Consider the following 8,254-nt stretch of genomic DNA (forward strand, 5'->3'; position numbering starts at 1 on the left):
ACAAAAATTTATTTTATTTGGGGGTGTTATGGATTAAAAACTGGTGGTCAACTTAACATCAAGTGAAGTAAATCAGCATGGTGCTGAGTGCCTGAGGAAGGTAGCCAACACAAAAGGAGATGTGGAAGGGATGAGTGAGGCATTGTGGGTTCTCCTAAGTGTCATTGTTTGGAGCCATTGGTTCTCCTGGAGAAGCTTGTCATGCTGGCTTCCCGGATATGAATTTGGTTATTATCACTGGAGGAGCTCAGGACCTTGTTGGTGAGAGTGGCTGTCGTTCACTTTGAAGGAGCTCTGCTTCTTACATTGAGCATTGCTTTCTGGCTCTGGAGGGGAAGATATGTGCTGTTTAATCTCCAAGAGAAGCTCATCAAGCTGTCTTCCTGGCATGTACTTGACTGTTCTCATCATCAGAAGAGTTTGGGACCTCACGATCGCTGAGGATGGCTGTGGTACTTTTCAGGGCAGCCCTGGTCCTTATTTTGAGTGTTATTTCTTGGCTCCAGTGTAGAATCCTCATCCAACTAGCACAGATCCTTCACCTGGCTGGCATAGCCTTTCTAGCTTCTACCACTGACCTTTTTGAGTCTACCTAAAGGTACAGATCTGTAAAACAATCTTGCATGGGGCTGGGAATTTAGCTCAGTGGCTCAAGTGCTCGCCTGGTAAATGCAAGGTCAGTTTGATCCCCGGTACAAAAAACAAAAGCAAAACCCCACAGTCTTTCATGAGTCTTTGTCATAGGCTCTAGACCTCCAGTTGGACTCATGGGAGGCCTTGTCATGGACTCTAGATCTTCACTGGGACTCATGTAGGACATTACTGTGGGATCCAGGTCCTTGGCTGAATTTTCTAGGTGTTTAGTGTTTGGACAGATTTCCTGCACTTTCTTTGATGACCATCATAAAATAGCACTATAAATTCTGCATCCTACATGTAATTGTTCTTCTTGCAATCCCTGACTACAACACGGGGCAATTAAAGGATGTTCTGTTTTGAAGACTTGACATTATAAAGAGTGGAAAACAAATTTGTCCTGTTTTGCTCTCTCATTCAGAAAGTGCTGCTGTTTTCAGAGAATGACACTAGAGGCTCAGCTTCTTACTGACAGCTTGTGTCTGCTTAGCCGGACAAGTTAGAGGCTACGATGTCGGCTGGGAAGTCTAAACTCTCTTCTGTTAAACATACATTTTCCCCGTACCACTTTTAAGGCACATCTCGTTTATCTTTCTCCTTCAGCAATTGCATAAATATTTCAATCACCTGTAATGAATTACGGAGTTTGCTAAAAGTAGAGGTACTCTGGTTAATGATGAAAATGGTTGTTAATATGAATGTACACCCACACAAAATAAAACCTACTTTTTCTTAATAAAAAAGCAACTTTTTCTTAATAAGAAAAGTCCAAAAAAGGATCATTCTATAAACAGTAAGATTCCAAATCATTATGAAAGAAACTTAGATAATTTACTGATTTTCTTGCCTAAAGATACCTTACTAAAATTTGGTATCTGACATGACACAGTAACATTTGAAGAATGTAATATTGTAGTGACAGTTCTGAGGTTAACTGCTAACGACTATGGAACTCTTTCCAAATTAAATACTTATATTTTAATTATTAATATAGAGCATTGGCCCGGTAGCATAAAAATAGAGAACAGCACCTGGAAATTTATTTTACCCAGTGTTCATAGATAAAAGGGTTAACCATGCTTTCCATTACTTCCTGCAGGTAAGTCCATCTTCATGCTGCAGTCCGCTGGCATCGAATGCTGGCATTTCTCCAAGCTACTGTATGAGGAGGATGCTGAAGGCCATCACTATACAGCATATTACAACACAAGGGACTCTTTCAGTCACCAACTCTGACACACTTCCAAAATATCCCCAGTAATCCACAGGATACTGCGTGCCAGGGATAGGATATAAGCACAGGTACCTATATAAGCAGCAAGATTACACTCCACATTCTGAAAATTGAAAATGGCAGACATAGTGTGACCAGCGGTGACCCAGCTACATAACCCTTCCAGGTCCAGGACCTAAAGTGTCTAGGTTGATTGACCCCGATGGTAGGAGCTCATAAACAATGAATGAATGAATGAATGAATGAATGAAGTACTACCAGGGTAGAAGTCGTTGTTGGCTATTTCATCACTTATAGTTACACTGAGAGCCTTTGCCATGATTTAGGGGAGGGTGGGGAGACGTCTTACTTGGGTAGGAAATACTGTGGGTCCTCAGAAGACATGGCAGGGAGGAAAGTGAAAACAAACTTGGAACATAAGGCAGAGGAAGATCAGCAGAATTGTGGCTGTGAGCGGGCCTCATCAGAGGGTTACCAGGTCACCGAGTGCTCCAGCCCTGTTGTCACAGAGGCTTATCTTTGCCCTGCTGGAGCTTGGCTGGATACCCTGCTTCCCTCTGCTCACCAGGCTAGGAGACATTTTTAATTCTTATTTTATTAGCACATGTTCGCAGTACATGATGACACCTTCACTGTGGGGAGTAGGAATATGTTGCAACCTATGAAATTGTCCTCATGAAGCTGGAGTAGGTGAACGACCCCTCCTTCGGACCAGGGGAGAAGGAAGTTTCCACCTGAACTTTGGGGCTTCATGCTATGGACGAAGGGAAAGGAGTGGTGCAGCTTCCTGTAGGCTTGAGCCATGGCAGACCTCCCTCCATAGGAGGTCCAGAAGCTGCTTCTGCCTGCCGAAGTTCACAGTTCTTTCTTCCAAATCTCTGTGGCTATTCTTTCCAAAGCACCAGGCCCGGCTCCTCCATTTTGACCACCTGGAGGTTCTTCTCCAGACTGGCTATTGGAGTCTGCTTGCTTCTTCTCTGCTATGGGCCATTCTTGCAGCAGTTAGAGCTCTCTTGTTAGAAATCAAATACAGGCCAGGTATGGTCGTGCACGCCCATAATCCCAGCAGTCGGGAGGTTGAGGCAAGAGGATTGCCACAACCTCATTGTCGTTGTCATTGAGGCCAACATGATTTACATGGTGAGTTCAAGGCCAAGTCTGAACTACATAGAGAGGCCCTGTCTAAAAGAAAAAAAAAAATGAAATCAAATATCAAACCGAAACAAAACAAATAAGACAAGAAGCCAAACACCAGCCAGGTGTAGTATACACGTGTAATACTAACATCCTTGGAGGATCACAAGTCCAAACCAGCCTGGGCAATTTATTTTTTCTTTCTTTCTTTTTTTATAATCCCACTTTACTGGTACATTTTAGATGTATATAATGATCATATTCATCATAGAGAATTTGCGCCTGTAATGACATTACTTGTTTCTCTTCTTGCTCATCAACCCCTCTCCCCCTTCTTATTTATAAAAGCTTTGTTTCCATGTTTCCTTCTTTTCTATTTTTTTTTTACTTTTCCCTTGTTTCCTTTCCCCTCCTCCTTCCTCATTTCTCTCCCCAGTTGAATATTTTTTTTCTATTTCACAATATTTATTGTACACTTTGGTCCTTATTTACACTTTTAGTTTCTCACACCAGAGAAACAATGCAGTATTTACGTATTGCTCAATTCTGGAAACAGGGATTGAATTCATGGCCTTGCACTTGCCAGGTAGGTGCTTGTGCCACTGAGCTGAATCCCCAGCCTACAATGTGGTATTTATAGTGTGTCTAATTATTTCACTTAGGAGTATGGTCTCAAGGTGCATCCTTTACCTAGAAATGTCTCAAACTTATCCTTCTTTATTGTAGAATCATATTCCATTGTATTAAAAAAACACATCTTTATCCATTCACCAATTGATGAACATTACTAACTGTGCCCCTGTAAACGTGGGTGTTCATACACTACTGTGGTATGATCCAACTTGGGTAATTTATGTAGTTACTGTGTGTAATAGTGTCTCAAAACATAAGGAACTCCTAGTGGGGTGGTGGGTTAGTGCAAAAGCTCTGCACTCAAACTCCAGCACCTCACAAAAGGAAAAAAGAAGCCAAATACGAATATTCCTCTGCCTCCCATGCTCTAAACTACCTGTGGCTAACCTGTGACGTGCATGAGACCACAGGCTGTTTGTTATCACTGAAAGCTCTTAAAGGTTTGCCATCACTGCTCTAAAGGCTCCTGGAACTTCGGTGCATTTTGGACTTCTGACTATTTACCCGTGAGCCTCCACATGCTGTGGCCACAGTCTGGGTCCTCAGTGCATGACCTACTGCCATGTGTCCTCTTCACTTCCTTCTGCATGCCAAGCTTGTTCCTATCTTACAGCCATGGCTAAAATGCTCCGTGGCTTAAATGTTCCGTGAAAATCTCTTATGCCTGGATCCTTTGTAATTAGACCTCCCCGCTCCACTATTCTTTCTCCATGTCAAAACACACATATTAAAACACATCAAAACTCAGTGACTTTAAATAGCAGTCACTGTCTTGATCATCTATATATGTCTTTTGGGTAGGGCTAGATGGGAGGCTAATTTTAGTTCATGCAGTGTCAGCTGGAGGCAAGTAAGAGAAATAAGGATTTGTAGGCAAGTTGGTGCTGACAGCTGTCTGTGAGCTAAGTCAGGGGCTTTGGTCGTCCTACATGTGGATTCCTGGGAAAGTACCCCAAAAGAGAGAGGTGGAAGCTATTTTGCTTTGGATGACCTAACCTGGGGAGCTGGACATGGTGGCACATACTTATAATTCAGCACTCTGGGAGACTGAGGCAGGAGGATTGCAAGTTCTGGTTTAGCCTGGGCAACTTAATGACTTAGTGAGGAGTTACCTTAAAATAAAAATAATAAAAAGAGCTGGAAAGTCACAAGGTCGTTGGGTTAAATCCACATTACCAAAGACCAACCTTGTCTTGGAAGTCAGATAGCATCATTTCTGTTGCATTCTCTTGGTTGAGAAAACCAAAGCTCTGCCCAAATTTAAGATAAGGAACATAGACTCTACCACTTAACAGGGGAGTGGCAGGGCTCTGAACCAGCATGTGAAAAGGAAATACTGTTTTTCTGGATGCCTTTGGATAATACAGCCTCTTGCAGTTTCCTACAATGGTGCAGCCTTCCTCGCCTGCTGGGGACAGAGCGGTTCCTCCTCCCACCCCAGCAGTTTCTCCTATCATCTCAACCGGTACTTCCCCATGGCTCCCAACCTCATGTGACATTACCTCGCCCTTTTATCTGTGCACTCCCTTGCAGTCACACTTGAGACTGCAACCCTCAAGAGCAGCTTGGCAGGAGCCACCAGGTGGGAAGCTGCAGCCCAAAGTGCTGGCCTGTGCTGCCAGGGAGGCGATGGCTCTTTCGAGAGATACAGAGGGTGGGAAGCTGGTGCTTGGAGGCTGATGGGATGTGCAGGAAGAGGGGAGAAAGGAGGACTCAGGGCTGCTGGCCCAGTACACACCAACAAACCGTGTGGGACTGGGTATGTGGCTCAGTGTCACCTAGCAGAGGCCAAGGGAAGCAGTGCACTGGGGAGAGAAGGCCTGTGCACCCTTCAAACCCCTTTCCTTGCATTCCCAAGATTACAGCCAAGCCCCATTCCTTGTATTGGGAATTGAAACCAAGGCCTTCATACTGAGCTACATCTGTGGTCCTTTTTCTTTTTTATTCGTTTTAAAATTTAAAAATTTTATTTTTGAAACAGCATCTTTTTTTTTTTTTTTTTTTTTTTAAATGAGGCAGGGTCTCACTATGTAGTGAAAAGCCTTGGACTCCCTAATGTAGCCCTGGCTGACCTCAAACTCACAGCGACCTTTCTGCCTCCCAAGTGCATATGCCACCACACCTAGCCCAGAGACAGGGTCTTGGTATGTAGCCCAGGCCAGCCTCAAACTGGAAGCAATCCTCTTGTCTTGGTCTCCCAAGTAGCTAGGATGACAGGCATGCACCACCATGCCTAGTCTATATTTTGAGACAGAGTCTTTTTTTTTTTTTTTCAACAGCTTTGTTATATGAAGAGACAAGAGTCTTGATAAATTGCTGAATTGTCCAGGCTATACTTGAACTTGCAATCCTCTCTCTCTCTCTCTCTCTGTATTTGTTTTTTTTTTTTTTTTTTTTTTTGAGACAAAACCCAAAAAGTTCCCCTATATAACCCCGACTGGCCTTGAACTCACTATGTAGCCCAGACTGGCCTCAAACTCATGGCCATGCTCCTGGCCTCGCCATCTCCTGTGCTGAGATTACAGGCATGAAACATGAAGCCTGGCTTCCCAGCTCTCTTGAAAGAACAATATGCCTGTTAAAAGCCATCCTGCTGATCCTTTACCCCTTCCTTTTCATAGGTGGCTTTGACCAGATGACAATGGCAGCTTCACAGCTGGAGAAGCCTGGGTTCCTGCTTGACTGTGTGGGACAGATAACTGTCCAGCACAGCCTGCTTTATTTCAGCTCACAGAAGTTTTGAGGAGACAAGGACAGTTTTAGAATGTGCCACATTAAGGATTTGCCTTGTTGTTTCTTCATGCTTTATCTAATTTCTTCCTCGTTTCCTGTACAATTCTACAGCTTTAATTAGATTTGGATTTGGCTTTTGTTTTGGTAAGAATTACTTCAAAGCTAATGTATGTCTCTTCATGGTAAAACATTTTCTTTGTTTTTTAAATTTTATTTAAAGAAAGACTAAACAAAACAGAAAAAGAGTAGAAATAATGCATACTTTCAAAGAAAAAATAAACAGTAAGAAATCACTAGGTGATAATTACATATTGTCCTCTTACAAAGAGTTGTTCAAGTTATAAAAATGAAGCATACAAAGGATTCAAACAGTGAGACTGCAAACAGTTCTGTTCAGCTATCCAACAAAAACTTAGTAATATGGTTATCAATCCTATACACTTAGACATACATGCATTTATCCATACCTTCATTTATGTTAAGATTAAACAAACCAAAGCAGGCTAAAATCACTCTGAACAAAGAATAATAGTGTTGCTGGCTTTCACATCATGACACTATGGGATCAGCACTGGGTTCTGTAGTCTCTTTTTCTTCAAAGTATTTGTTCATTTTGTCATATGTCGTAAGATCAGTTCTCGTAAACTGTTTATAGATTCTACACATGCATGAGTCTCAACATATGTTTCTATCCTTTGTATATTAGAGGGAGAAACAAAACAGAGCAAGACAAAACAAAGCATTTTCCTATAAACACACGAAAAAGTTACATAAAATCACTGTACAAGGTATTCTACCATGGTTACTGTGTTGTCTCTTATTATCTTCAACAGAATTGTCCATATCATCACACAGAGTATAATTGAATATAGCTGTACATAACAATATTAATAAAAACAAAAATTTGTAGATAGTATAAAACCTCAAGAACAGGTAATAATCAAACCAGAATGAGTATCATAGTGAATCTTGTCATCTTCAATGTAGTTGCCCATACTCTCAGACTTGACACTATCAATCATATCAGTTTTGAATAAAATCTGTTGATAACAAACAGCAATCAAACAAACCAGATTTAACTAAGGTCAGTCATGGTAAAACAGTGTAAGTTATACAGGGCTTCAGATTAAGTTAATAGGAAATTAAGGATGATTACTGTACTATATCCTGTTATTTTGAGGATAGCTGTTGGTGCCTTCAGATCTAGTGCAAGTAGACAAACTGGGACAGAATATAATCTATCTAAGCAGAGCAGTGTAAGTAATGTGGGTTTTAAGTCCTGGTACACTATTAACAATATCCTCTGCCATCTTTGTTAAGAATATTCCTCCCATTTTACTCCCCCAGGGTGCACTGTGGATTTTTGGGTCTCACCACCTCCCTCAGTTTTTAGATTGGGGTGCAACCTGCTATTTGCCTAAGTGGTTCTGAACTTTCTTCCTCTTGGACTTAATCTCAAGTTAAAGCCTGTCTTTCCATCCTATCTGCAGGTGCTGGTCAAGTTGCCCCTATTACTCTCTGGTTTCCTGTCACATAGAGCATTGTTTTCTCATATTTGATTTTTGGTCTGTAAACCCTTTTTCAGGTTAATTATATTTCCTATAAAGAGCATCTCAGTGGACCCTACCTCCTGATCTACTCTGCCTGTGTTTCTCTCTCTCTCTTTTTTAGTTGTATCAAGCCATCTATATTAGAGATTATAGCCAACCTTCTCTGCCTCATTTCTGTTGTGCTCTTTTTCTGCCATTAGTTGTCTGCTTTTCTTCTTCATTCCACTTTCTGCTCCATTCATTGAGGCCTCTCTGCCACTGTTCCTGAAATCCGTACTTTTCTCTTTCTCTAGAATGTCCTGCAGTATTCTCTGTAGGGTTGGATTGGTGGTTG

General features: G+C 41.8%; 1 pseudogene; it reads right to left on the reverse strand.

Moving 5' to 3' along the window:
* Positions 1-1,791: 1,791 nt before the first annotated feature.
* Positions 1,792-2,426, reverse strand: LOC134475892 (protein kish-A-like; annotated as a pseudogene).
* Positions 2,427-8,254: the final 5,828 nt, after the last annotated feature.

This window comes from Cavia porcellus, unplaced genomic scaffold, assembly GCF_034190915.1.
Source record: "Cavia porcellus strain 051 isolate PalLab524CR breed Dunkin Hartley unplaced genomic scaffold, mCavPor4.1 scaffold_5, whole genome shotgun sequence".
Lineage (NCBI taxonomy): Eukaryota > Metazoa > Chordata > Mammalia > Rodentia > Caviidae > Cavia > Cavia porcellus.